This window comes from Capsicum annuum, chromosome 5 (genome assembly GCF_002878395.1).
Source record: "Capsicum annuum cultivar UCD-10X-F1 chromosome 5, UCD10Xv1.1, whole genome shotgun sequence".
Lineage (NCBI taxonomy): Eukaryota > Viridiplantae > Streptophyta > Magnoliopsida > Solanales > Solanaceae > Capsicum > Capsicum annuum.
In genome coordinates this window covers 82,091,018-82,105,720 of record NC_061115.1, presented here as the reverse complement: position 1 = coordinate 82,105,720, position 14,703 = coordinate 82,091,018, and positions in this window count along the sequence as shown.

Sequence of the window (14,703 nt, the reverse complement as noted above, 5' to 3'; positions counted from 1 at the left end):
TAAATAATGGCATGTATGTTATTGAGAGAGGGCTTCTAGGCCTTAAATCCTCATTCATAGCTATTAGACCTCTCTTAAATACCAATGTCTTGTGTGATTGTGAGGATGAAACTCTAGTGAAAATAAAGGATATCCTTGGCTTGTGTCCTTGGCTACTTCTACTATTTGATCTTAGTGTTATCTAGGGGTATGAAAGGTATAGTCTCGGCCTATGTTCATTATCTCTTGATGTTTGTCATGATCACTTCATTTGTGATGTTTGTACTAAATTGTTCATAATCAAGACAAAGGATTTTTGGTATATTTCAAGTATGAACAACCTTGGCTTGACGATATTTATAGTACTAATACTAACCCTCATACTATGAGAATTGTGTGCTTGTTTGCCCTCTTTTTGGTTTTTGTAAGGTATGAATTTGTGGTCAAATTCCTTATAAGATGGAGAGGATAATAGGGTGAAAAGAGCATAAAATCTTTCTCAAATGACCAAGCTCGGGTTTACAAGTGGATGAAGGTCTTTTAGACCATTTCAAAGCATTGGCATAAGTTGAAAAGAGAAGAAGGAACCATGCACTCCAAAGCTGCCCCTTTTTCCTCTCTCATTAAGGGAATTGTGGTATTTTACACTCCAAAACCAACACTCAAGAGAAGCCTCATCTTCAAGATCATTAAGGGAATATTTATCTTTGTATGTAATAAATATAAATAGACATTTAGGCTTCTATTTTTCAGGAGATTTTGATGCATATTGAGTAAACTCTCTTGTGAGGAGTGTTTTTAGTATAGGACTTGGAAAAGTCATTGAAACTAGGGCATCCTTAAGTGTGGAATCACTTGGGTTACAAATCAGCTTAGAAACATTGGTGCTTTGGGGAGGTTTGAGTCCCTATTGTGTCAACGTAAGAGTGTGGTATTTCCATTGCAAGCTTTAGTGGGTTTTAGTGTTTGATACACACCTTGGTTCCTATTGTATTGTAATGGCTATGTCTCACTAACTATTTTTCTTTTATTGCATTTTAGTTTGTGTTTTGTCTCTTAATCCGTGGTTATTTGCTTCTAGTGTGTTTTTTTCATCTTCATCTTCTTTCTTTTAGGTTCAATTTTGATTTTATAGTTTAGTTTTATATCACTTATTATTATTAATCTCTCCATTAGTGATACCTAAATAAAGACATTTGTTAAAAAAAGTCAATAATGACATCATAATAAAATTAATAGTGATTTTATAGTGCCGTAACATGAACCCCAATAGATGAGTAATCTATTGCAACAAGTGAATAATACATTGCAATACGTGAGTTATATGTTGCAACAGATGACTGACTTGTTGGTAATTTATGTTACAATACTATAGAACCTGAAGCTGATTCCAACAGATGAGTCATCTGTTGAAACAGTTGACTCATGCAACAGATGAATCACCTATTGGTATGTACTACAGAACCTTTGAAGTCTATTTCAATAGATAAGTGATATGTTGCAATAGATAAATAACCTGTTGCAGCAGATTAGTTACCTTTTGCAACAGACGACTAGTCTGCTGGAATTGAGTTCAGGTTCTATTGCAATAGGTGAGTAATTTGTGTCAATAGATGACTCATCTATTGCAACATATAACTCATTTTTTGCAACAGATAACCCATCTATTCAATTTATATTACAACACTATAGGACCATAAACATGAATCCAACATATGAGTCTTCCGTTGCGACAGATGACTCATCTATCGCAATAAATGAGTCATCTGTTAAAACAGATTAATCTTTTGTTGGGTTCATGTTTATGGTTTTATCCATTATTTTAAAAACAATAATAGTAGTACACCCAAATGAGAAATTCAACTAAAAATCATAATTTTACTTACCAACGTCGACTATGAAGCAATACCAAAGTGATATTTGAAACTAAATTTGACCTAAAATTGGTCAAGTGGCAGCAGTAGTGGTAACAACAATAACAATGGTAAACAAGAAGAAGAAGATTATGATAATGAAGCACAAGATGATGAATAAAGTAGCTGCAATAATGAACAACAAAAATGACGAAGAGAGAGAAAACAACAATAATGAGAAAAGAGAAAAAATGCGCATTTTCATTCCCTCTGTTTCTAGTTATATTAGGTCAACATTTAGATCAAAGTGTAAATTTAAAAACTTGTGGGCTATTCTCAAACTTTCTCAACTTTCTTAATCACTAATAAATTAATTGTCACCTACACTCAATTATTAAAACTTGAGTCACCTACACCTCATTTTTAGACTCTTTTGTCACTTTTAGCTAAATTCTCCAAGGAAAAAAGTAATACTATAACAAACTTTGATATACGACAACAAGCAACAATAAAAAAGAAGAGATCCACGCGATTCTAATTTTCTTATCAAAAATTTTGCTGAAAAATGTCATCCCAATACAACCAGCCACCCTTCCAACACCATTAAACCACCACCAAAATACTTGCAATGGCCTCCACCTCATTTTTCGGCGATCTGTCGGTGAAACCCACTCAATGCATTCAAGATCAACTTTGAACCCTCATCCACTCCACTGAAAAATAATCATTTTTCTCTATTTTTACCCACTCCATCAAACAATTTTTTATGTTGAAATTTCGTACAAAAACTCATATTTTGATGTTGAATTTGATGTTTTAGTGGAATTTTACCTTCAACTGATAAGAGAATTTGTTTGTTAAAAAAGAAATAAGAGTAAATTCTGGCTTCTCACTCTCCTAGTGGAGAGTGTATTGCACGTATCATGCCATGTTAGCAATTGTGTTTAATTGACACATTTTATGAAGGATTTAGGGGTTCAATAAAAACATGAATTAATTGAGGTGTCAATATGAAAAAAATCAACAAGTTCAGGAGACTACGTATGTATTTTGCCTAAATTTTATTATATAATAAGTGGAATATGATTAAAATATGATTCAATAAATCTCCGTATCTACACATGTCAAGATTGATCGAATTACAGTAGAACATTTTCTCCTACTAACATAGCATACCTTTCACATACCCCCATTAAAACAATATGAACTAATAAATGATTAGCAACAAAATAAAAGTAAGTATTTTTGGAAAACAACATGAGAAAAAAATTAAATATATATTTGTATGATCACTCATTGCAACATCAATCAACTCAATATCTCGTGTATACGATAAATGTGAGTTTGGAGTCTAAAGGATAATTTTTTTTAATCAAAATTTTTAAAAGGGCAATAAAAAATTGAAAGAAACCAAAGGCGCAAAGGAGTGCCATCAACCATGAGTTTTTCCAATTATTAATGGTGTCATTAGTTAATTTTTTTTATAAGGAGTGAGAGGGAACACACTTTATAAAGCGTTACTTTCCTGTTTTGTCTTGGGTAATTGGTCCCCTGGTAGTCTTTTCATTTATATTTATATTTATATTTATAATTTATAATATATTAAAAATGTAAAAAGTCTTAGAAATGTTGTTTGAATTTTTTGTTTTTCATAAAAAAAAAAATTGTTTAGACAAAATCGTTTTTTCACTATTTTTTCTAATATATAAGAGTTAAAAAATAATTAAATATATTTATGATAAAACCTTTTCTTGTTAGAAGTTATCAGAATTAACGAGAATTAATACTTTTTTCATTAGATTAAAAATTCTAAATTAACTAAATTTGATTTTCAGAAGATTTAAAAAATTTAGAAATAAATACTTTTATTTACCTACTAAGTTTCACAAAAATCACAGAATGCTGCAAAACAGAGTCCTAATTGGACATGGGTTGTAAGTGATAGAATTATATACGTGTCTTATTTTTTGTTTTAAGAAAAAAAAAAACTTGAATAGGGTTCTATAGTTATTTTATGTATGATTCGCAACATATTTCTTTTGAAAGTATAAACATAGTTACTATGTTTAATAGGTCTTCTTCTACTCTAGCTTTTTTTTTTATTTTGATTTTGATTCAAATCATTTTCTTTCATTCATTATCATCATCTTTTCTATTATTTTTTATTTGATTTCTTAATTCTATTATTTCTTAAAGATTTCTTGCTTTGGTCATGTCTTGTAGAGAAGAAGACTTTGGATGACATGAGGAAAGAATTGTCTTAGAGGCTTGCGTGTGCATCCTTCGCCAGAATCAGTATATTTGATCATAAGGTTGGTACTTGTGTCTATAAACTAATTACTGAACAATCATTGTCATTGTGTTCCTTTTTTTTTTTTTCTTCTTAAAACTGTTACAAAATTATTTTCACTTTGCGAACAATAATTTCCTTCTTTAATATACAATATGTGATCTCATAACTAATTAGTTGCCACGCCAGAATAGATGATTGACTTTGTTTAAATTAGCAGTTTAACATGACATTAGAGGTATGTCATATATGATTTTGAGAAGAATGAAACATTAATTATTTTACTGATACGGTGATGTAAGTGCACTTATTTATTATCGTATCATCTTCTCCGAGCATAGTAATATTTATCTTAATTAAATTTTGTCTCACTTCATAATTGCACTTACATCTCTTTAAAACATACATAATTCAATTACTTTATGATGAATAATCTTCTTTGTCATGCAAAAGTGTGTGTATATATATTGTATTGTATATTGGCTCAATGTTTTGTATGAACAATATTGATGAAGAGCCAAAAGTCTTGCTAGATTTCTTCCTAATTTATACCCCATTATCAATTAGGTATATGTTTATATATGTCATATACGTAAAAAGTGATCCTCACATTCGTTTCATGCTTATTTTTATCATCATTTGAAATTAGAGTCCTTTGATATTTTAAAGTCACTTTTTCATCTTAGACAAAAAATTTAGGCTACTCTTCTAATATTTAGGATTTTGCAATTACTATGGATTTGCACCAAAATATATGTTTGTGTTTACATTATTATATTAAAGTGTGACGAACTTTTGAAAAGTGATTTACACTTTTACACTTTATCGAAAATCTCCGCAATAAATAAAATTATTTAATTTTAAATAATTAAACATTACACGTGTGAGGCACGTGTGATTTTACAAATTGTGTGTGAGAGGTACCTTGGTGTATGTTATTTGCTGATAATGTGGTACTGATTGACGAGACTTAGGGAGGAGTTAATGATAAATTGGAGATTTGGAGACAGACCCTTGAGTCTAAAGGATTTCAGTTGAGCAGCACCAAGATGAAGTACTTTGAGTTTAAGTTTAGTGATGTGTCGCAGGAGGCCAATGTGGCAGTGAAGCTGGATTCTCGGGCCATTCAAAAGAGGGAGAGTTTCAAGTGTATGAGATCTATTATTTAGGAGAATGGTGAGATTGATAAGGATTTCACACAACGTATTAGGGTAGGATGGTTGAAATAGAAGCTCGCTTCGGGAGTTTTATGTGATAAAAAAGTGCCTCCGAAGCATAAAGATAAGTTCTACAGAGTGGCAGTCTGACCAACTATGTTGTATGGAGTGAAGTGTTGGCCAGTTAAGAACTCCCGTATCCACAAGTTGAAGGTGGCGGAGAGAAAGATATTGCAATTTTTTGTTTGTCCATACCAGGAAATATAGGGTGAGGAATGAGATTGTTTGGGAGAAGGTGAGAGTGGCTTTGGTGGAGGACAAGATGAGAGAAGTGAGGTTACATTAGTTCAGGCATGTGATGAGGAGGGTCTTTGATGCTCTAGTATGGAGGTGTAAGACACTGACTATGGATGGTTTTAGGCATGGTAGGGGTAGGATGAAGAAATATTAGAGGGAGGTGATTAGACATGATATGAAGTAATTACAATTTACGAAGGACATGACCCTTGATAGAAAGGTGTGGAGGAAACAGATTAGGATAGAGGCTTGGGGGTGGGAGTGGGTCAGTAACAGTAGGGGAGCATTCTTTATTTGTGTCTAAAGTTGCTTGTTCGTGGTGTTGAGTGATATCTATAATTTTGGATAATAGTTTTTCATATTATCTTGTGGCTATAGTATTATCTTGTGGCTAGCAGTGTTAATTAATTATGCATACTGTATTAGTTTATATGCATTTATGTTTTGTATTTGTTATACTGTTGTCGGTTCTAAGCCGGGAGTCTATCAGAAATAATCTCTCTACTTCACCTAAGGTAGTGGTATGATCTGCATACATTCTATCCTTCCCATACCCCATTATGTGAAAATAAACTATATATATATATATATATATATATAAATTTATTTTGATGCTTGACTTACAAATACAATTTATAATTGTATAAAAATATTAACTTACACACAATTTGTAGCTATAATACAGAAAGAATATAAAGAGACCCAATTATCCCAAGATAGAAGAGAAAAGAAAATGAAAAGGATTTAGGAAGGCGTGTGGAGTGGCATGCCTTATTAGGTGTGTTTCCTCCCAGCCTTATACAAAAACTAGTGAGAAGAAGCTGGTGCAAAGTATGGGCCCAATATCTATTCTAAATTAATATTATAATAATAATTATATTAATAATCATGATTTATTATTCAAAAATTTAATTTACAATCAAAATTAAACACTACAAATATATAAATTAATAAAAAGTGTGAAAAATAAAATTCGATGGACCTATATTACTATATTTTAGATAACACGGGTTCCGTATATGTTATTTTTTGGTCTCAATTTATGCGACACAAATAAAATTTAGATAACCAATCATACTTTTAATATGTTTTTAGATATTTTAAGTTGTTAACTATTGTAATTTATAATTAATTTTTTAGTATTTAAATAATAAACGTTACTCTGTTTTTTAAAACTTTTGTGGCATTGATAGTCAATTATATTTTAAAAATAATTTAAGTTTGTAATTTTTGAGATTTATAATATTTTTCTTTTATTCAAATTTAAGTGGAAGTGATATAATTTCAAGAATCAATCAAATATTTCATTTCTTATAAAAAATTTAAGTTGTTAATTATTGTGATTTATAATATTTCGTACGTATTTTTTTTTGAAATATATAACAGATTAATTTTTTTTAGATATTTTAAGCTATCAACTATTGTAATTTATAATACTTTTTTGTAATTTTTAAATAATATATGTTACTCTCCCTGTTCAAAATTTTGTGGCATTGGTAGTCAATTACATTTTTTAAATAACATAAGATTTTAATTATTGTGATTTATAAAACTTTTCATTATATTCCAATTTAAGTGACATAATGCTTAGACCATAATAATTAATTAGAGGTGATATAATAAAATCACGATTGAAGCAACAAATCAAATATGTCTTAAATGATTCACAATAACTAATTAGAAGTGATATAATAAAATTTCTATGAGAAATACTTGTGAAAAAAATTAAGTGGGCCTCATATAAGACGTGAAGTTAATTTAAATCATTAGAGTTAACTTATCATTATATATATATATATATATATATATATATATATATATATATATATATATATATATATTCTTTTTTATTAAATAATATTTTTTAATATTTTGATGACTTATAATAATTAATTAGGGTAATATTTAGTAAAATTATGATTAAAGCAGCTGGCGTAGACATGTCATAAATATCTATTTTAATTTATTTTATTAAATATTTTTTTAATATGTAAATAAATTATAATAATTAATTAGGAGTAATATAGTAAAATTACGGAGTAAGCAGCTGGAAGTTATTAACTATTGTAATTTATAATACTTTTTTGTAATTTTCAAATAATATATGTTACTCTCCCTGTTTAAAATTGACATTTTTTAAATAATCTAAGATTTTAATTATTGTGATTTATAAAACTTTTCATTATATTCTAATTTAAGTGACATAATGCTTAGGTGATATAGTAAAATCACGATTGAAACAACAAATCAAATGTCTTAAATGACCCATAATAACTAATTGAAGTGATATAACAAAATTACTATAAAAAATACTTGTGAAAAAAATTAAGTGGACCGCATATAAGACGTGAAGTTAATTTAAAACATTAAGAGTTAACTTATCATTTTATATTGATTTTATTTTTTTTATTAAATATATATATATATATGTTTTAATAATTTGATGACTTATAATAATTAATTAGTGTAATATTTAGTAAAATTATGATTAAATCAGCTGATGTAGATATGTCATAAATATCTATTTTAATTTTTTATTAAATATTATTATTTTTTAATATGTAAATAACTTATAATAATTAATTAGGAATAATATAGAAAAATTACGGAGTAAGCAGCTGACGCAGACGTGTTGAAGGAGAGCCGCTTCAGCCGCCCAACTCTCTCTTAGCCGTGCTACGCACAACCCAATGTTGATTATTAAAATTTTTACATCATGTATAATTCTATCATTGAATTAAAACCTTCATTCATTTGGTTGTTAAATTTAAGTTAGACATATATTATTATATTTAAATGATGAAATTTGTATAATAATATTTTAAGTTGTTCAAACTTTTGTGACATTTTGTGACTATTTTAAATAATTTAAGTTTTTAAGTATTGTGATTTATAATATTTTTTCTTCTATTTTACTAATCAGAAGTGACATAGTAAAATTATTATAAAAAATACTTGTGAATTTTTTTTAAGTGGTCCTATATAAAATGTCAAGTTAATTGGAAACATCAAAAAATAATTTATCATTTTATGCCTTATCTTTTTTATTAAATATTATTAATTTTTTAATACTTAAGTGACTTATAAAAACATCAAAAAATTAACTTGTTATTTTATGTCTATTTTATTTTTTAATTAAATATTATTAATTTTTTAATACTTAAATGACTTATATAATAATTAATTATGAGTGATATAGTAAAATCACGACTGAAATAGCTGAAGCTGTCATGTCATAAATGTCTCTTTTAAAATTTTTATAAACTATTTTTAATTTTTTAATACGTAAATAATTTATAAATAATTAATTAGGAGTAATATAGAAAAATTCGATTGAAACAAGCATGTCATAATATTTAATTTAATTTTTTTAATTAAATAATATTATTTATATAGGAGAATTTACTTTTTTTAATTAAATAATATTAATTTTGAAATACATAAATAATTTATAATAATTAATTAGGGATGATATAGTAAAATTACGGGTGAAGCAGCTGAAGCAGACATGTTATTCACAAGCTGCCTGCTTCAGCTGCTTCCTTGCCACCTAAGCCAACCGTGATATGCATGGCCCAATATTGATCATTGAAAATTTTTCGTTATATATAATTATATCATTTAATTAAAACCTTCATTTGTTTGGTTATAAATTCCTAGTTAGGCATATATTATTATATTTAGATTAGTGAAATTTGTATAAGAATATTTTAAATTGTTAATATGACACTCATATTATTTCGAGAGTCAATCATTTTTTTTTTATTTTTCACATAGTAATTATAAAATATATAATAAAATATTTTAAGTTTGTTAACTCTTCTAATTTAGAATATCTTTTATATATTTTTCAAATAAAACATGATACTTTCTTTGTCCAAACTTTTGTGACATTGATAATTAATTATATTTTAAAAATAATTTAAGTTTTTAATTATTGAGATTTATAATAACTTATTTTTTTATTCCAATTTAAGTGACATTGATATAATTTCAAGAGTCAAACAAATATTTTATATCCTTTAAATTTTTTAAGTTGTTAATTATTGTGATTAATAATTTTTTCTTACGTATTTTCTGCTATATATAATAGATTAATTATTTTTTAGATATTTTAAGTTATTAAATGTTGTAATTTATTATATATTTTTCTTGAATATATAACAGATTAATTATTATTTTTAGATATTTTAAATTATTAACTATTGTAATTTATAATAATTTTTATGTAATTTTCAAATACTATATGTTACTCTCCCTGTCCAAATTTTTGTGACATTGATAGTCAATTATGTTTTTTAAATAATTTATTTTTTTAATTATTGTGATTTATAATATTGTTTTCTATTTAATTAGCACGATGTATAGATGACCATAATAATTAATTTGGGATGATATAGTATAAACATGTCTTAAATGACTCATAATAACTAATTAAAAGTGATATAACAAAATTACTATAAAAAATATCTGTCAAAATAATTATATAGACTTCAAGTTAATTTAATATTAAATATTATTAATTTTTTAATACTTAAATGACTTATAATAATTAATTAGGGATGATATAATAAAATTATCGCTGAAGTAGCTGAAGCAGACATGTAGTAAATGTCTCTTTTATTTTATTTGTTAAATATAATTAATTCTCTTTTATTTTATTTATTAAATATAATTAATATTTTTAATACGTAAATAATATATAATAATTAATTAAAATTGATATAGTAAAATTACAGAACAAACACATCAAATGACGACAAGAAGAGATGTCAAGGGTGTGTTGTGTGCTTCACCTGCCACATCGTGACTTATTATAGAGGAGAAAATTAACTAACGGCATCATTAATAATTAGGCTAAGGCGTGGTTGATGGCACACCTTTGCCTCTTTGGTTTCTTTTTCCCCCTTTTTTTTTATGTCTCTTTGAAAATTTTGATTCAAAAAATTACTTTCTCCGTTTCATAATAAATAAATTGTTGGATTTTGACACATAAATTAAGAAAAAAATATTAAAGATATAAATTTAACACATTTTTTTATTTTTACCTTAAAAAAGAAAAAATTGACCTTGTAATATCTTTTTTAAAAGTTAATTAGTTATCAAATTATAAGGGTGAATTTGAAAAAAAAATTTAATAATTCACTTATTTTAAAATGTTAATAAATACCCTAATAATTTACTTATTTCAAAACGAAGGAAGTATCTTTTAGCCTCTGAACTCGAATAAATATGTTTGGTGTGAAATTACTGACTCTAAGATACTTTTTAATATTCTGTACCTCGGTTTTCATACTATGACAATTTTTTCAATATATAAAAGAGACGATTTTGATGTCTCTGCTTATTGTCAATCAAATTTGAAATAAGGATATTTTGGTCATTAAGTCCTACCATTAACCTCATATTTTGTATTGCTTCCCTCATTGTTGTCTATTACACGTGAATTGCTCCTTTTTTAATGCAGACACGTAGAATCTCTCAATAAGCCACATCCGACATATAACATTGAAATTTATCTTATTCCTAATAAAGTTTTCCTCGTCTATATCTCTTGCTCTTTGTTAGGTGTATATGAAAGAACAAGTAGATAAAGTTAAAACTCCTCCGCTATTCTCTCTATCTGGAAGAAAGTTTTAATTCATGAAAATAAGCTCAATCATAAATCTGAAGAAATAAATTTTTTATTAATAAATAATATAGGTATAATTTTATTTCTTTTTTAATTTTTTTCTTCTAATATTTTTTATAATTTGAGGTTCGTTAGTAATGTATTTTTCAAATGTAAAATGATCTCTGTATAAATATTCATGATTTTATGGAACATTAAAGATGCCTCTTTAAGAAAATATTTGCTTCTTTATAGAGGCGTAATTTAAGGTTTAGAATAAAGTACCAACCAAGTTAAATTTAGGTTATTGTAGCTTCCAAGAACTCTTTTAGAAATTGGATTCTTCTTGTAGAGTTCACAAAAAATGGGCTTGATGAGACGAAGAGAAGATTTGGTTACACTGGACGTGCCAATTTATTTACAATAAATTTTTAATTCAGGAAAAATAAACTCAATCATACATAAAATATGAAGAAACAAGAATTTTATTGATAAATAATTTGGGTATAATTCTGTTCCTCTAATTTTTCTGTCTTGATTTTCTCTAATTTTTCTATCTTGATTTTCTCTGTAATTTAAAGGTCGTTGGATGATATCTTTATGAATATCCCATGATTTTGTGGGATATTGAAGATGCCTTTTAAGGGAATATTTGTCCCTTAACAAAAATTAAATTCTTCTTTTAGAGTTCATAAAATTTTAATTTCTACACATTTTTTTTGTTTTAAAAAGAATGCCTTACTTTTTTTTTAGTCCATTTAAAAAGAATAGTTTTTTTTTTCTTTTTTGACAATACTTTAATTTTAATTTTTTACATGACATATTAAGATATTTTGATATATTTGACACAATTTTAATTTAAAAGTATAAGATTTAAAAAATTTTTTTATCTTCTTAAATTTTATATCAAGTAAAAGAGTAGGTACCATTTTATCTTTTGTTTTTGGCTATTTTCTTTTGCTTTTCGATTTTTTTTTTTATTTGCACTTTGGGGTTTCTCTATTTTCAAGAATTTCTAATGGAAGATGACCCAATTCGATTCTTGAGTGTCTAGCTGGAGGAAATCGAGTTACAAGAGCTGTAGGATTTTCTCCTGGACAATAGAAAAGTTTTTTGGTTTTCAGGTCTTTGTTAGCTTCGTAAATTTTAGGTAATAAGATAAACAAATGTAGAAAAATTATAGATCTGTCGGCCCAAATTTGGCTTTCGTTTTCTAACTGCAAAGCAACAGATTTGATGAAAAAATGTAAGAACTAACAATTTAAAAAATGTAAGAACTAACAATTTTCCCCTTTTCACAGTAAGAATAAAATTCCATAATATTTTGAATGAAAAAAAAAAAAAACAGAGCATCGTTAGTTGTAGCTCTTGACAATCTCCCTTTTTTGGCTCACAAAATTAATTATTGTGATTTTTGAATTAATATATGCAAAATTTATCGACTGCTTGTAAAGTTGGTTACTGGTAGTTTGTTAGTTTGCACTATTTTTGCTTCTTTATAAATTGTAGCTTGTGCACGTTAGCTCCCTGTTCGTGTGTTTGTATGATACCTATATTAAAAAATTATTTAATATGTATAAATAATCTATTAAGAATTCAATGAAAAAAATATATATTCATAACTTTCGAATTAAGAAATTATTTGGTGTGAAGTATAAGCGATAAATAGTTTCAGAATAAAATTATTTTATTTCATATTTGATTGGATGTATTAGTTAAATCCGAAATAACTTATCTCACTATTTATATGATGGATAACTTATCCTATATGAATAGTGAGATAGGTTATTTCGAAATAACTAATCCCAAAATTAATCATCTCGAGATAACTATCTTTCAAGCAAACGACCCTTAAATGTTTTAGCTCTTCTTAGGTCCATTGTCATCCACCCACTTTTTCTTTTATGTTAGCAATGTGATTTATAATAGCCACAAAATATGCATCTTTCTCAAATGTCTATTCTAAGCTGTTATTGTCCAAATTTGAGTACGTTTGGAACTGAACTGAATTACTATTGTGGACCTTTGAAAGAGAAGTGATGCAACAAAGCTCCTCTTATATGTTGTTGGAGTTGGAGAAGGATTGAACCAGTATATTATTATATACTTTTATCTTGTATTTTATAAGTTACTACTTCTACGCTTGAACCGTGACGAGTATTATTCTATGAAGCTAACTGATATATGAAACCGCCAAAGCGACATCTTTAAGTGGCTCTTTTTCCTAGCTTTTGGACTTGTTTCCTTCATGTGTTAGAAAGAAAGGCTTTCCCTCTTTTCGTTCACCTTTTTTTTGTCTCCGCTTTTTGTGCATTTACCAAAAAGATTGAACATATTATAGTTTTTAAAATAATTTACAAGATCCTGTTGCCTAAAATAGGATTGTCTTTTCTATTTTCTTATTTGAACTTTAGTACAAATCATCAAAAAAATATCCTTTCTTCTCATTTGATTACAAATCATATCATATATGAACAAAGAGGACAAGAACATTCCTTATGAATGTAAGTATTTGTTAGTTTTCCCTTATTGGTTTGAGTTTTACCTAGAAATTCAAAAAACAGATGAATCTTTCAAGTTAGAGCACAGATCGACAAAGACACAACTACCAAGTCTTGATATTTATAGATCTCATATTATCCTTAGATAGCTTACACTGTTCTCCATATTTTTCTTCTATGATGATTACATGTCTTAGCTCCATATTATTCTATCTCCAGTCATTTTATCTATATTGAACGTACTTGTGATTATTTAAATTGAATTGAAAGTAAAATTTATTTTACACCATCAAGACGTAAAAATTAAGAATTTTTATCATGTAATTGTGATTAATCTGTGTAAGAATATTCTATGTATTTAGTACTTGTAAGTTGTTTTGTATATATCTGCAGAGGAGATACATAAGACCTATTATAACAAGGATTCAGAATAAATGATTGATTTGAGGAGAGCATAACAGCTAACCCCATGATTGTAGGTTTGGTAAAAAATTTCTTTCTTTTTCACCTTGCTATTGTAAGATAAATTTGCTTAGACAGTGTTAATGTTCTATTTTACTGAATATTGATAAGTTGGTTTTAACACTAATTTGTTTATCCCCTTCAATTTTTAACAATTCAACATAAAGAGACTACAATGAGGTTGCAAGAAAGAAGGTGATCAGTTCATTGATGTAATAATTGATCGAAATGAATCCTTCTCAGGCAGTAATTATTCCGTCTTGACTAATACTAGCTTCTATGAATATATGCTCTTAGCCGCGCCCCGGTCCACGGCCTTCGGCGCCGTCGCCGACCGTCGGTGCCGACCCGACCCGACCTCCGGCCCCGACCACCAGTCCCCGGCGTCGACCGCCGTCGCCGGCCGAACGGCTTTCTCTCTCTCCCTACCCCCTCTCTCTCTCGCCCCGGTCCCCGGCCCCGTCGCCATCGCCGTCCCGATCCGCCCTCCGGTCCCGACCGCCGGTCAACGGCGCCGACCCCCGTCGCCGACCGCCGGTTCCCCCCCCCCCCC